We start from the raw sequence: 14,612 nt of genomic DNA, 5'->3' as shown, positions 1-14,612 counted from the left end.
GGCTTTTTATTCTGTTTATTTTTATTTTATCAAGTGATTTTTGATTCTTTATTGACACATACCCAAATCTATAGAGAAGGATACGTTTTACTAATACAGGAGTCTGTTTGTTCCACTGCCAGCAAAAAAATAGGGGCAAACCCCAATAATTAATTGTTGTCTTTGGTAGTTTTCTTTGAGCTGCAACACTGTCTGCTCACTCCTACTCTTTATTCTGCCTCTTAGAAATTCTTTGCACAAGTGGAAGCCCAGCTCAGTGCACCCGGTGCAGTATCACTGTCCTCAAGTGAGGATGGGCTTGGCTCCTCTTCAAAGGGATCTTTTATCGAGTGTTCAGTGTGATGTGACAAAGCAGGGAAGTGTGCCATGGATGTGCTGCTTCCTAATCCCCTCCTTCTACCTTGATTAAACTCGAGGGCAATTACCCTTGCCAGGGTGGTGAGGGCTGCCAATGTGCATCTTGTTTACAGCTGTGCTCATTTTTTCACCTTGTTTTCCCATTTTGCACTAGGACAAAACTCATCTGCTTTATGCCATGGATAAAATCCGTTTTAAATACCAAGTTTCTCCTGTTTTGCCACAGGAGCTCAGGCATTCAGGACTTTGTGTTTCAGGCTGGCACAGTTGCTGTCCTGTGCAAAGTGATGCCCAGGCTCCCAGAGACCTGCAAGGTCTCACTGTCAGTGCAGGGAAGCTTTGGATGGGGCCAGTAGAAAATAAAAAGATTTATTATGGGACTATTTTATAGTGCTAGGAACAGGAATTTACTGTCTGATGTGAGTGGGCTTTAGATGCTGCTGTAAATTCCAGATGAAAATTTCACAGCATTTGCCATATTTTGCCCTATTTTATTTTCTGTGTTTTGCTTTCATTTCTGGAATCTGCTTTATTCTGAATTCTGATAAATTTAGAAAGTCTTATTTTCAAAAACAAACAACCACACCACATTTTGGCAAAAAAAAATATGTGGGCAAACATTTTTATTTTACCAATTTCCCAACTGCCTATAGCAATCACTTTAAAAAATGGCTGCATCTAACTAATTTTACTTGAAAATATCCTGTTTCTTTTTTCTCTCAGTTTTTTTTTTTCCTCCACAAGAAGCAGACCAGATTTCTGAGAAATTTTAACAGGAAAAATGCACATCAGCACCCTGAGATATTTCCATGTTTGGCTTTGAATCTGTCAGTTTTACGTGGAGAAAAAAATACGTTGTGAATTTTCTAGTTCAGAGACTTTGTAGTTTGGTGGTTTGGGCAGAATGCACTGAGGCCAGGAGCTTTTCTCCCTGGTCATTCCTGCCTCCTCCCTGCATTTCACCCCTCACTCTGTGCCCTGGCAGCCTGCTGGCTTCTTCCTTTTTTCCCTGGATAATCTTTTCCCTTCTTTTTTTTTTTTTTACTAAAACAACATGGAAGTCTGTTTCAGCTGATTATGACACGATGCTGAACTTTTCTTTGCCAGCACTCTCTGGTTGCCTCTGAAGCCCCCAGACCTCAGTGGGACCCCATGCCCAGCTCCTGCTGCCCTTGGCTCTGTGCTGTGATGCCAGGAGCAGCGTGGCATTCCCCTCGGCACGCTCCTGGGAGGGGTGGCCCTGCAGGCAGAGCCAGGGCCAGGCTCCCACACGCTGTTCCCATTCCTGCAGCAGCCCACCTGTTCTCTGCTGGGCTGGAGCACCAGCCAGAGCCTTGGCTCTGTTGTGTCAGGCTGCGAGGGGTGGTTTTTAATCCCTCTATTCAGAGTGTTTCCAGGAACAGGAGGAGAAGCATACGGCATATGCTCACCTCGGCTCCCAGGAGGGGTGGGGGAGTGTCCCAGCAGCTGCTGGGGTGATCCTTGTCCTTCTGTCCTTCCAGAGCCACGTCTGAAGGTGTGCTCAGGGTGCCAGGCATCACCCCACGGGCAGGTGAGCTCCACGAGCAGGTGATGTCCCTTCCTCCCCTCTGCAGCCAACAGCACAGACAAGGCTGTCACAGGGCAGAGGGGCTGGGAGAGAGATTCCATCCTCTCCTGCTTTTCCTTCAGCTGGATCAGCTCCACAGCAGGGCTGGGAGCACCTCAAAGGCACATGCTCTCCCTTCACAGTCACAGTGGGGCTTTTGGGGTGTGGGTGCCTTGGGTGTTTGGAAGTTTGTTGGATGAAGGACTCTGGTTTGACCAAAGCAGGTCTCTGGTGAGATCTGGCTGCAGCTTTGGGCTCAAAGCGCATGAGACACCTGCAGCAGTAGAGCAGGGGAAGCAGGCAGAGTGCTGAGCTCCTGGATCCTGCCCTTGTCACCAAATCTCCAGCACATCCATCCTTGATGTCCTGCCATTGCTCATTGCCTGACCCTCAGCTGACCCAGTTGCAGCCAACAGGAACACTGGCATCACCGGCACCTCATCTTCTCCCTCCTCTCGTTTCCTCCTGTGTGCCCTCCTGCCCACCCTGCTCTGGCTGCCTCGCCTGCTCTGGGCACCATCTGCTGAGTTTGGGGCTGTCTCCTCTCACCAACTGTCGTTTGTCCTGGCTGGGGGGGAAATGTGCTCACGTTTTGCATCAAAGGACCCTCAGCCCCTCTCTTTGTGGACCAGCCGGGCTGTCGGAGAGGAGCCAAGCACTTGGCACTCAGTAAGCAAGGAGCATTAATGAAAGCATTGCAGTGAGGTTAGAGCCTCATTAAGTACTGCTAACGAACCGTCTGCCTTCCACAAGTATGAGATTTTAGCTAGCACTTCCTCCTTCTAATTTTATGTACATTTAAATCTTTCTGGGCAGGCAATATTCATTTCTCCAGGCTGCTACAGCATAAACAAAGCCCATTTCAGAGGAGCTGCTCTGGAAGTGCCTTTGGGTGCTGTCTCCAGTCCCGCAGCCTCAGCAGACACGGTCTGGGTGGTCATGGCAGTGTCCTGGCTGACATAAACCCATCACTCCCGGGTGCACAGCAGCACTGTGGGATGAAGGCAAGCTCTGGACACACCACTGCCCCTCTCCCAGCCCCGCCGCTGCTGCTGGCACCCTTTGCCAGGTGTGTTTTGGGGGACGGAGATCCCACAGCAGCGCCCCAAGGTCTGTGAGCATCACCTGAGCTCTGCTGGGCTGGGGCTGGCACTGCTGGCTCAGCCAGGTGTCCCCAGGAGCCAGAGGGGTTTGTACAGGGGGGTCAGCCAGGTGTCCCCAGGGGTTTGTACAGGGGGTTCAGCCAGGTGTCCCCAGGGGTTTGTACAGGGGGACTCGTTCTGGGGCCCCCAGGCTCCCCAGCACCCCCGGGGCTGGCTGCAGGTGGTGCTCAGACCCCTGGCTGCCCATTGTAAAGCAAATGAATTCTCCCCAGGCTCAGGAATAGCCGCGCTCTGAGGCTTGGCAGGGAGCAGAGCAGCTGCTCCGGGACTCGGTGCCCTTGTTTTATTGCATTTGTCTGATTTCAGCAGCCTGTGAGGGACGAGGGAGCCACGGGGACATCTCGCTGCCGTGGGTGAGCTCACAGCTTCTCCTCCTGGACATCCTCCTCTCACCTCAGACAGGTTTGTATTCTCCTGCTCCCTTTGAAGCACACCCAGTGGTTTCACTGTCAAAGGACAATGTTTAATGGATGAATCCATCTCTTCTACTTTACGGTGTTTTCGACAATAAAAGACATTTTCTTGAGTGGAAACAAGCAGTCCAAATGGCTTCTGCTGGGTTTGGCAGCCTGTTTGGAGGGTCTGCCCTGGGGAGAGGGGTGTCATGAGAGTAAAGTCGGTGTTAAACTGATGGTTTGTGTTGCACAGACAGAGCTCGATGCAGCTGCAGGTTGGTGCTAAGGATGTTCCCCCACTGCTCCCCGAATCTTGTGGGGCTGCACGGGCAGCCTTGGGTGTCCTGCTGGGGCTGGGGAACGACCACAGCCTGGGGGAGTTAGTGACTCACTGCGACATTTCCTCTCCCTCTCAGGCATTACAACACAGATCTTCCTCTTGCAAAGGCCCCAGCTCTGCAGACAGGCACTGCCCTCGCTGCAGGGAAGTTGGTAGGATGTCTTGGGGCAAAGGTAAAACTAAAGTACATCAGTAAATGTTAGCAGGATCAGGACCTTATTCAGGCATAAATCAGGTAGCTCCAGCCAACAATAGAATTACCTAAGTATAAAATCCCATGTAAGCCAGTAAGATCAGCTCCAAACCTGCTATGAATTTGCTTTTTGTTTCCATGCCAAGAATATATCACTTCTAACTGCTGCAATCAGGGCTGGTCCTTTCAGGTTTTTTGAAGTGCTTTTGAGCACGTTTATTTCCCGTCCCCAGCAGATCCACACAGAGCCTGGCCCTCCTTCCCTGGGGCATGTCCCAGCCTGCTTCACCCACAATAAATTGTCCCTATCAGGGAATATTTTTTTTCCTTTCCTGGCTGTTTTTGTTACTGCATTCGGTAAACAAAGGGACAGCAGTGACGATCCAAACCCATTCTTTTTTATTTACCTGGGAACAGAGTCAACTATTTGTTGGTCTTTTGTTGCTGTTTTTGTTCTCTTTTTAGCCAGAGACCGTTGGAGCAGCTCCTGGTACCTGTGGGCAGCACGAACTGGAGCTGCAGGATTTGTCACCTGCTGCCACCAGCTCAGGGAGGGCACAGCGAGGAGGACAAGGGGGTAGGTACCAGGTACCAGGCCAAAGCAAAGGTCCAGGACACAATGGTCCCTTCTGTCCCTCCCAAACAATATGAGAACAGCCTGCAGCAGTGTCCTGGTGGCTGTACGTGCCTCAGTTTCCCCAGTTCTCAGTGCACTGTTTGGAGATGGTGCCCAATATGAGAGGTCTGGTTGCACCTGGCTGAGCCAGGGTGACACCAGATCTTGGGGATGAGCTTCTCAAATCACTTGGGAGGAGAAGGGAAGGATGGGAGGAAGGGAGGGAAGGAAGCTGGAGGCTCTTTTAGCTTGAGGACAAGCTTCTCCTGGCCTCTCCATCTCGGGGGCCTGTGCAGCAGCTCAGGCAGCTCCAGGCTGGTCTCTTCTTAGCTGACAACAGGAGAAGCATCCTGGCTCCCACTGCCACCCCACCTGTGCCTCCAACCCTCACCAGGGCTCTCCAAAACCCAGGCAGAGCTTCCCCTTCCCCATTCCACTGGGACACAGCAGTCCCTGGGACAGCACAGCCAGGAACAGGAATGCATTTTCCATGCTTTGGGCACTGGTGTGGGCTGGGGACACCCATCAGAGCCATTTGTCACCCCAGGCCACTCTGGAACGGGGTGGGGAGAGCTGCTCTGCTGCCTCTGCCAGGCATAACTCCTGTGCTGCAAACCAAATCCTGCAGGGGAGCATCCCCGGGAGCCATCTGGTGTCTCTGAGGCTTTGGTGGAGTGGAACAAAACCCAGAGCAGCCCAGCAAGCTGGACTGTGAGCCGTGCTGAGCCCTGGGGACCTGTCCTGCCCTGCTCAGGCTGCCTGCCCGTGTGCTCAGGAGTGTGTTGGTGTCTCCTGCCAGTGCCTGGTGGAGCTGCTGAGACTGAGGAGTTTGTGTGTAAAGGAGGTTTGTGGTCAAGTGATACAAGTCAGCATCTCAGAGCAGCATCCCAAACACCAGGCAGACAGCAGGGGGAGCCAGGGGAGCCTGGGGACACGTGGTGTGTGCTCTGAGCCTGTGACAGGACAGCCAGGACTCAAACCTGCTCCCAGGGCTGAGGGCAGCACAGCCAGGCCACCATGGATTGCTGGAGAGCCTGCCCTGAGCTCTGCTCCTCCTGGGGGCATCAACAGGGCTGCAGCAAGCAGGAGGAGGGGTACACCTGCCTCTAGCCTGATGGGGTCCCCCCAAACCAGCCCCAAACCCACAGAGGAAGAAAAATGACTCAGGAGAATTTCTCTGGGATTTTACCCTGCACGTCACTTTGTGATGCTCTGAGTTTGCTGTGGAAAGGCACAGCCCAGCTTGGTTGAATCTCAAAACTTACAGGAGCTGTGAGCAGCATTTCCCATGCTGGGAAACAGGCTGGAGGAGGGATGTGTGCCCTCCACCTGGAGCTGTGGGGGCTGCACTGACCCACTGATATCAGGGGGCTGCCCAGAAAGGACCTGTGGATGTTTATGTTGCAAAGGTTTCTGGAGTTTTGCTCTATAATTACAGTTATGTAAAAAAACCCGCAGATTCCAGAGTTTACTCTAAATGAAAAAGGGAGGAATGATTGTTTCTGACTGGTCATGGATTCATTTTTTAATTGTGTACCCACAATGTGTTGTCATGCAAGAAAAATCTAACCCTTACAAAAACTCATTTCAAAATGAGTAACTGCAACGTTTTTTCAGTCATTGTCTGAGAAGGCTGTTGCAGGACTGCTGGGACTTCCCTTCTCCCCAGAATGAGATTCTGGTATAATTAATGGGGCATTTGGACTCTGATAGCATTTGCTTCCATCCAGTTTCTCATGAAAACCCTCCCGGTGCCCCTCAGATCTTCATGAAGGTATGTAAGCTTTACTCCCCCACTTTCTGCCTCCCAGAAGAAGAATGGGAACTGCAAAATTCCCCAGGTTCTTGGCAGAGAGGCTGAGGTGGTGTGGTTCTGTACGAAGCAGGTCTGGCCATGGGCTCTGGCAGCAGTTTTATCTTCTTGCTGGGCTGGGAATTGTGACCTCAGCCATTGCAGCAGGTGTTCTCTGGAGCAGTCTGCAAGGAAATTGGTTTAAATAGCAATAGCTTAATTTATCCATCTGAACTAGCAAAGTGTTAACCTGTCTCAGGGGTGAAACAAAAATTCTGTGAAACTTTCAGGGCTTTGCTTGGTTTTTCTGCACCCAGACAGGCTCTCAGAGCTGTGCCTTGTGCTTGTCCATCACTGCCTGGAGAATGCCCAGCACAGAGAGGCTGTTTCTGCTGATAACAGGAAAGTCAGTGTTTGGTGCTGCTGTCAACAGGTTTTAGCTTGGAGAGAAACCTCCACTAATCAGCTGCTTTGTGGCATTTTTACAGCAAGATAAAAGATGCCTGGAATTATTTGTTGGTCACCGAGCAAATGTTTTTACTGGTGAAATGTTCCAGAGGCTGTTTAGAGCCTTGATTGACAAATGTGCCAAAAATTTCCAACCCTCCCCATGCCCTCCCCTCCTCAGCTTTAGGGCTGAGATGGGAGATGGAGATGATGGAGATGATGGAGATGATGGAGATGAAGAAGGAGATGGAGCCACCTCGTGCAATTGCTGCAGGGGTAACCCGGGGTTGAAGTGAGGGGAGCAGCTCATTTGTTATGCAAATATCTGCCTGAGCCTGGCATAGACAGTGGAAAGCTCGAATTATTTTAAGCAGAGGAGCAAAGTTCTCTCCATCCCCCTATCATCTTGGATCCTTGCAAAAACAAAACAAAGCAGAAACCTCTGTGTGAGCCATCTGACAATGATCAGCACTTGGCCTTTCTGGCGAGAGCTGGGTGTGCACAGGCGCATGGAAATAGAACAATTAAGGGGAAAAAACGGTATTGGAAGCAGCCAGGCTTTGTGTTGTCTTGATGACAGCACGAAGTGATTGCAGCCTTATCTCTGGAGCCTGCCAGGGACAGCAGAGCTGCAGGACGGGGGGCTGTGGTAGCTTCCTTGCTGCCTGCTCAGCTCTCAGGGCAAGGGGAGGAGCAAGGGTGGCTGTTTTGGGTGCAGGAAACCCTTTCAGGCCCAAAGTTCCAGGTGGGAGACTGGCCCATGCAGGGGAGGCACCCGTGCATGGCAGGGACCTTCCTGCACCGGTGACCGGCCACCCCCCGCAGCTTTGCATGAGCAGATGTGCATTTTGTGCTGCTAAGAAAATCCTGTCAGTATTTACATAGCGTCCAGGGGCACCAAGGGGACAAAGCCGAGCCTTTCCCACGTGGGCAGCGATGCCATGCTGCCATTTCCATGGGGAGAGCCAAGCCTGTGCCCCGTGCTCCTGCAGCATGGGCTGTGTAAGGCAGTGGTGCTGCCCGTGCTCTGCCCACAGGCAGCTGTGGTAAAACCCTGTTTTCCAGGCAGGTTGCATCTCTCCAGAGTGGTTTTCCCCTGAGCTGAGCTCTCCCCTGCCCTCAGCATCCTTATGCCCCTGAGAAGGCCTAGGGGGCTGCTGCACTCTGGTGTACAGAGGGCTGCAGATGAATCAACTTTTTAAAACGGGCTTCAGACCAGCTCTTGGTCTGCACCAGAAAGATTCCCACTGGTTCTGCAGCCCCATGGTCAAATGGGGGGGCAGCCTTTCTGCCTCCCTGGGCACTGGCACAGTCTGGGCCCTGCTGGGGGAACCCCCCTTTTCCCAGGCAGTGTGTGTCACACGGGGTCACTTCCAATGATTCCTGCTGGGCTTTCCTCACAGCCCTGCCCCAAACACATCAGGCTTTGAGCTGTGCTGCATCGCTGCTCCCCAGAGCACAGGGTCCCTGGGGCTTTGCTGGTGTCTCTGAGGGAGGGCAGTGAGGCCACGGGGCTGGGGAAAACCCTTGACAAGACTAAACAACCCCCCAAAAGCCCCATCCAGCCTGCAGAGTCAAGTCCAAGCTGTTGTGGGCTCTGCTGGCTCCTCAGCACCCCAGGATCCTGTGGGCACAGGTGACATCCCTGTGAGCCCAGGACACACCTGGTGTGCCACAACAGCCTGAGCTGTGACTGGCTGAGACTGAGGGTGACATTGAGCTGGGTGACACTGAGCTGGGTGACACTGAGCTGGGTGACACTGAGCTGGGGAGGCTCATGAGCCCCTCCCCGGCACAGGGCAGAGGAAATGGAATGATTTTCTTTGGCATGGCCAGGAGATGCTGGCAATACTTTCCCAGTAACCCCAACATGTCTCTGCAGGGCCACCTGCCCCCAGCCAGGTGTGAGCCAGGTGCAGTGGAAGGAGCTGTGGCTTGTGGTACAGTAACACCTGGACTATTTCCCCTTTATATAAAATGCTTTGTTTCCTTAGAGCCATGTCTGCACTGCAAAGTCTCCACTGTCATTCTTCAACACTTAAAAGCAGTTGCTCTCATGGGCATTTTTGAAATTGTTTGGAAAATCTGTGTGGGCATTACAGTGTTTGTTTTCTCTGATGACTATTTTTAATCTTGTTTTTCATTAAAAAAAATAAATCAAGATAGATATGAATTGAAACTGCGCCTTTAAATATGACGTGATATTGGCTGCACAAAACTAAACACAGAATAAGGGAGAGCTGGAGCATGTGCCTAAAAGCTGAGAAAGGCTAAAGCTTTGAATGCCACTCGCTTGGCAGCACTGTGAGGGCAGAGCCCAGGAACCACGGCCAGGGCACGGTGCTGGCCAGCTGGCACCAGAGGGGTTAAAGAAGCGGGTTCACCCTGCAAGGAAAGAGCTGGAAATGGCCTTTCCAGGAGGAGAGGCTGGCACCCCACTCTTCCCCTTGGCACCCAGCCTGAGAGCCACCAGAGCACCCCTGAAGGACACAGGGCAGCCCCAGGAGTGACAAAGGCAGCGAGGGGATGCTTCCCTTCATGCCCCGCTGGTTTCCAGCTCTGCAGAGGAGCTGTGCAGGGAGCTGCAGCCTCCCCCAGCTCCCATCCTGGGGCTCTCTGCTTTTGTTCCCGTGCTGGGGATTTGGCCAAGTGGTGTTTGGCCAGAGCCAAAGGCTGCGAGAGGGCACGGTGCTCCTGCAGCCAGCCAGGGATGGGACGGGGGCCCTGCAGTGGGGCCTGTGCGAGAGGGGCACCCCAAAAAGGCAGAGCCTGCCCTGCAGAGCTGGCAGTGCCATGGCACACTCAGTGCCTTTTCTTGCTCACTGCCATGTCACACTCAGTGCCATGTCACACTCAGTGCCCTGTCACACTCAGTGCAATGTCACACTCAGTGCAATGTCACACTCAGTGCCATGCTGCCTGGAGACCATGGTGCTCCAGGGCAGGAGCAGCTGTGCATGTGCTGTTTGCATTTCAGACCCAGCCTTGCTGCAGGGATGGTCCCAGCTGAAGCCAGGCAGGGAGGACGGCAGCATGTGGGAAATGCAGTGGCACAGACCCTGATGGATGTCATGGTGAGCTATTTTCAGACTTTATCTCGCTAGCCTCTGACAAAAATGTGCTGTGGAGCAGAGCTTATCATGTGCAATGTGGCACATGGGGCCGGTGAGGGGACAGTGGAGCTGGGGCAGGTGACACTGAGCCGGCAGAGCAGCAGTGGTGGGTGCTGCTGGTGCAGATGTGAGTGTGTGCCACAGGGGATGGGCATGGACAGGGTCCAACCCAGCCCGCAAAAACCAGGTATCTGAGCCTAAATCCCAGCCCAGGTCTGAATCAGGGGAGTGCCAGCTTTGCTGTGCTCCTGGCTTCCTAGTGTCACTCACAACATGAGGATGGAGCATGAAGCTGGGACCTTCCCTACTTCCAGTTTCTAAACTTTGGATTTTCCTAAACAGGGTTGATCGGTCAGGTGAATGATGCTGCCTCCTGTAGCCCCCTTTCCCCATGGCTGTGCCCCGGGAGCCCAAGGAATGAAGAGCAGAGGAGGTGAGCAGGCCAGGGTGTGAGCCCTGCGGTTGCCACCACCAGCAGCTCCTGCTGGCTCGCCCAGGGAGGGCGAGGGGTGCCGGGCTGGGCTGGGCACTGCAGACAAGCCTTGCGAGGTGAGGAGATGCAGCTCTGCAGACACAAACCGACAGCAGCACCCTGCACTGCTGGGAGCCAGGGGCTCTGGGAGTTATCACCCTCAGCCCTTCGGCTGCTGCGGCTGGAGATTAGGGAGCTGCTCCTTATCAGCCCCCGGTCCTGCCCCTGTGGGGCTCCCCTTTCGGTCTTACTCACTGCAGAAATGAGTAAGCCTGTTGTAACCACTGTGCTGGGACCTGTGGGGCAGCGGGCTGTGCTGATGGGGTGGAGGTTTGTAAAGCATCTCTGCACAGTGACCTGCAGCAGCCAGGACACTCTGCAGACACCCACCAGAGCTGGGGCTGTGCTGGAGCTCAGGGCCCTGCACATCCAGGGCTCTCTGAGTCTGGTGGGGATGGCAAGAGTTAATTCTGTGTGTGTGCAAAGGAGGGAGGGGAAATCCAAGCTCCTCACATGCCCACAATCTCCAGTGTCTCACTTGCACACAGACCCCCACACCTGCCCCCAAAACCATTGCCTGTGCACAAAGATCTTGGCCCAGCCTCTGAATTTGTCCTAACTCCTGTGTGTGTGTATCCATCCATCCATCCATCCATCCATCCATCCATCCATCCATCCATCCATCCATCCATCCATCCATCCACCCACCCACCCACCCACCCACCCACCCAAGCAGGTCTCAGCCCCTGCCTCCTCCAGGATCTCCACACAGCCACCATTTCCAGCAGTTTATTCGACAGCTACAAGAAAATATTCCTGCACTCTCCAGCCCCACGAGGCACATGACCCGGCCAGTGCCAATGGAATAAACATTTGGATTTAATTTATTGTCTCTCCTGCAGGCTCTGTCCCGGCTGGCAGCTGCAGAGGGGCTGGGGCTGCTCCCTGCCTGCAGGACAGGGCCCGGGGCAGCCTGGCAGCCTTTACCCAACTCCATGGGATATTTTTATTTTTTTTCCATTGAAGCCTGTGCAGGATTCCTGGCAGGACTGGAGCTTTCCTCCAGATTGCAGATGCCCAAAATATCTGTATTCTGGGCTGAGCAGACTGAGGCTGAAGTGCCCATGGTTGGCTGATTGAAGAGGGCATAGGGGAATGCAGAAAGACAGACAGACAGACAGAGGAAAAGTGCCTGAATACATATGGCAGCAGTGGGCAAAAAGATGGGGGATGCCCCTGAGGTCTGCCCCATCTCCAGGCGTGGCTCTCACACCAGCATGGGATATTTTTACTGTTTTTCCTAGTCTGCTGAAGCCTGAGCTCAATCCAGGGCATGGTTTTGCCCCAGATTAGCTTGTGCTACCAGCCACTAAATTTGGTTGCATTCCTGTTATGTTATGCTTCTCATTTTAGATTATCTTCTAAACCGTGCACGCCTGGCATCTTCAGGAGCCAGGATTTGGGAAATAAAAGTTAAAATGCCAGTTGAAATAAGGCATTTATGTGTATTCTTTCACATACACACATGAATGCACACAGCTACTGATAAAAACCACGTGTTTCCTCATACATACATGTTTCTGATCAGATTTATAATGTATATAATATAAATGTTTTTCTACATATAAAATTCATTGGAAACAGGAAACCAAATTAGTTTACCTTACTAAAGTGGCATGAAATAAAGAGCAGAGTGCACTGTTGAAAAGAAGATAGGATGTGGTTTTTGGAGGACTTTTCTTCCCCCCAGGGCTCGTTCTACCATGTTTATGTCTAAAACCTGCTAATTTTAAAGCCAGCTCACAGGAGACTAATGGCATGACTCATTTATTTCATTTCACTTTCATTTTGCAGAGCTCAGGGTTTGTTTAAGGTGCTCACATGTCAGCAGCTCGTGCAAACACAGCAGTGGATGCTACAGGAGACCAGGAATGGCCGTGAGTATCTGCACACACTGATCCCCCATTTATCCATGGGCAGGAGCCACTCCAATGAGCTGAGTCTGATTTTAAAAGGTCTTTTGAGTGTTAAATGTGTAATAAGATGCTCAGTGCTATTTTCAAACCAAGACATGTTCCTGGCTGATTTATAAAAGGCCACAGTCTCCACTTTTATGTGGGCAAATGCTTTTAAAAATTGGCTCCTGGGATTTCGGGTGCTCACTGATTCATCCTCTCACAAGCCTCCATCTCTGACCTTTCCATTAGCAACTTTTCCATCTCCAACTGCTTCATCATCCTCCTGAGCATGGGCACACAGCTAATAAATCTGAGTCTTTAATTGCCCTCCCACACTGTGTGGCTTTATCTGAGCCATCGTTCCTGTCACTGTGCCTTGTTGCATCCCTCTGCTTCCAGGTTTGTGCTGCTGGAGTCAGCAAGAGGATAAAACTGTTATTTAGGTTTGGGTTTAGGTACAAATCCCCTCAGTAACACACTCCATGGTTGCATGGCCCCACATGATGTGTGTGATGTGGCTGAGTTGGCTCTGCCTGGGGTAGGTACAAAGCCCCTGCTTTTATCTCATGCAAGGTCCCAGGTTTTGATTTTTTACGCACCTGAAACAATGCAAAAAACTTGTGTAGGAAAAAAACCACAAACCCACCATAAATTCCCTTGCTAGAGACATCAGTAAGGCAGAGAGTTCTGCTGGCTCAGTGGTGCCAGGACCACTAGGATGGAAAAGCCTCAAGAACACCCATTGCCTCTGGTACCCAAGGGAGATTTATTTATTTATTCCCCCAATTTATCACCCTGTCAGGAAGTTTCCCACAGCCCTCCAGGAGTGGGTGCAGCAGTATCAGCAGGCACAGGTCTATCAGGCTGGGCAGAAGCTTTTCCAGGAACTATCTAGTGCCACATGTGACCGTGCCTGGGTGATACGTGACAGGCATTCACCGGCTGGTCAGTTGACTTTGTTATTCAAACTATTTTAGTGATGGTTTTTAATCCCAGGCTTAAGTTTTCCTTTTTCTATTTTTTTTTCTCCCTCTTCTTTTTTTACTCTCTGAACAAGGGAATCTCTATGCTGGCAGGATTCAGAGAGGCACAAAGGAGGGAAAAACAAGTTTCAGCCAGAAGAGAGAGAAAAAAAAAAAGATGCTGTTAGCATTCCCTGTATTTAAGGGGGTAAAAACATTTTGCTGTCAACTCTGTTTTAAAGGATAGTGCTAACAGCAGTCCAGTTACTATGCAAATAAATGGTGTGCTCAGCCTTTCCCTCTCAGTGCAAAGTTTTGGGGCTTGTTAGCCAGGGGAGCTGGGCCGTGGGGGCTGGCAGTGTCCCCCCTGTCCCCAGTGCTCCCATCCCATCCTGGGCATAACCACTGGCTGGGGGTGCCACTGCAAAGCTCTGGACCTTGACAGGAGCCCGTGGGGGTGCCCAGACAAGGTGGGACAGCGTGGGCAGCACTGCAGAGGTGTGGGCTGGGTACCCCCTGCTCCTTGTCAAAAGCAGATTCAGGCTGCTGGCAGCAGAGCCCTTGGCTGTGCCTCTGTGACAGGGGACACCCCAGGGAGAGGGAGTGTCTGGAAAGGGCAGAAATCTCACCCAAGACATCCCCTTTCATGGCAGGCAAGTGGGGAAAGTTTGGCAGCAGCCACCCTGGGGTACAGGGCTGTCTCTCACTCGCTGCTGCCAGGTGGAAAGGGAGGTGATGCCAGGACATGATGCCAGACTGTGGCTGGGTTCATCCAGATGATGACCAGCACCCAGCACTGGTATTTATGGTGACACTTCCCCATGACAGCAGAGGGGCTGCACATGCCCCAGCCCACATAAGCCAAAGCTCCCCCTGACAGCCCCAGTGTGATGGGTTTCCTATAAGAAAGATTTGAATTTGTCATGCAAATGACTGGGCATATGGGCACAGCTGCTGAGAGGTGGCCTGGGCTGGGTCAGCTGCCAGCATGGCCACAGGGATGTGCTCAGGACAAGGTCTGGCCCCCCAAAGCTGGTCCCACCCCAGGAACCTGCCAAACAGATGGTGCTGCCAGGGCTGTGCTGCCAAAACCACCCAGCCCCTGCCGCTCCTCCTGGTCCCTGTGGCTCACTGCAGCTTTTAAAACCAGCATTGTGACCCCCCTGCTCGTCCCCTCCCTTGGCTTCTGTCTGGCTGCAGCAGAGCTGAGCTGCCC

The sequence above is a fragment of the Camarhynchus parvulus genome, chromosome 20 (assembly GCF_901933205.1).
Source record: "Camarhynchus parvulus chromosome 20, STF_HiC, whole genome shotgun sequence".
NCBI lineage: Eukaryota > Metazoa > Chordata > Aves > Passeriformes > Thraupidae > Camarhynchus > Camarhynchus parvulus.
Note: the sequence above shows the minus strand (reverse complement) of the source record.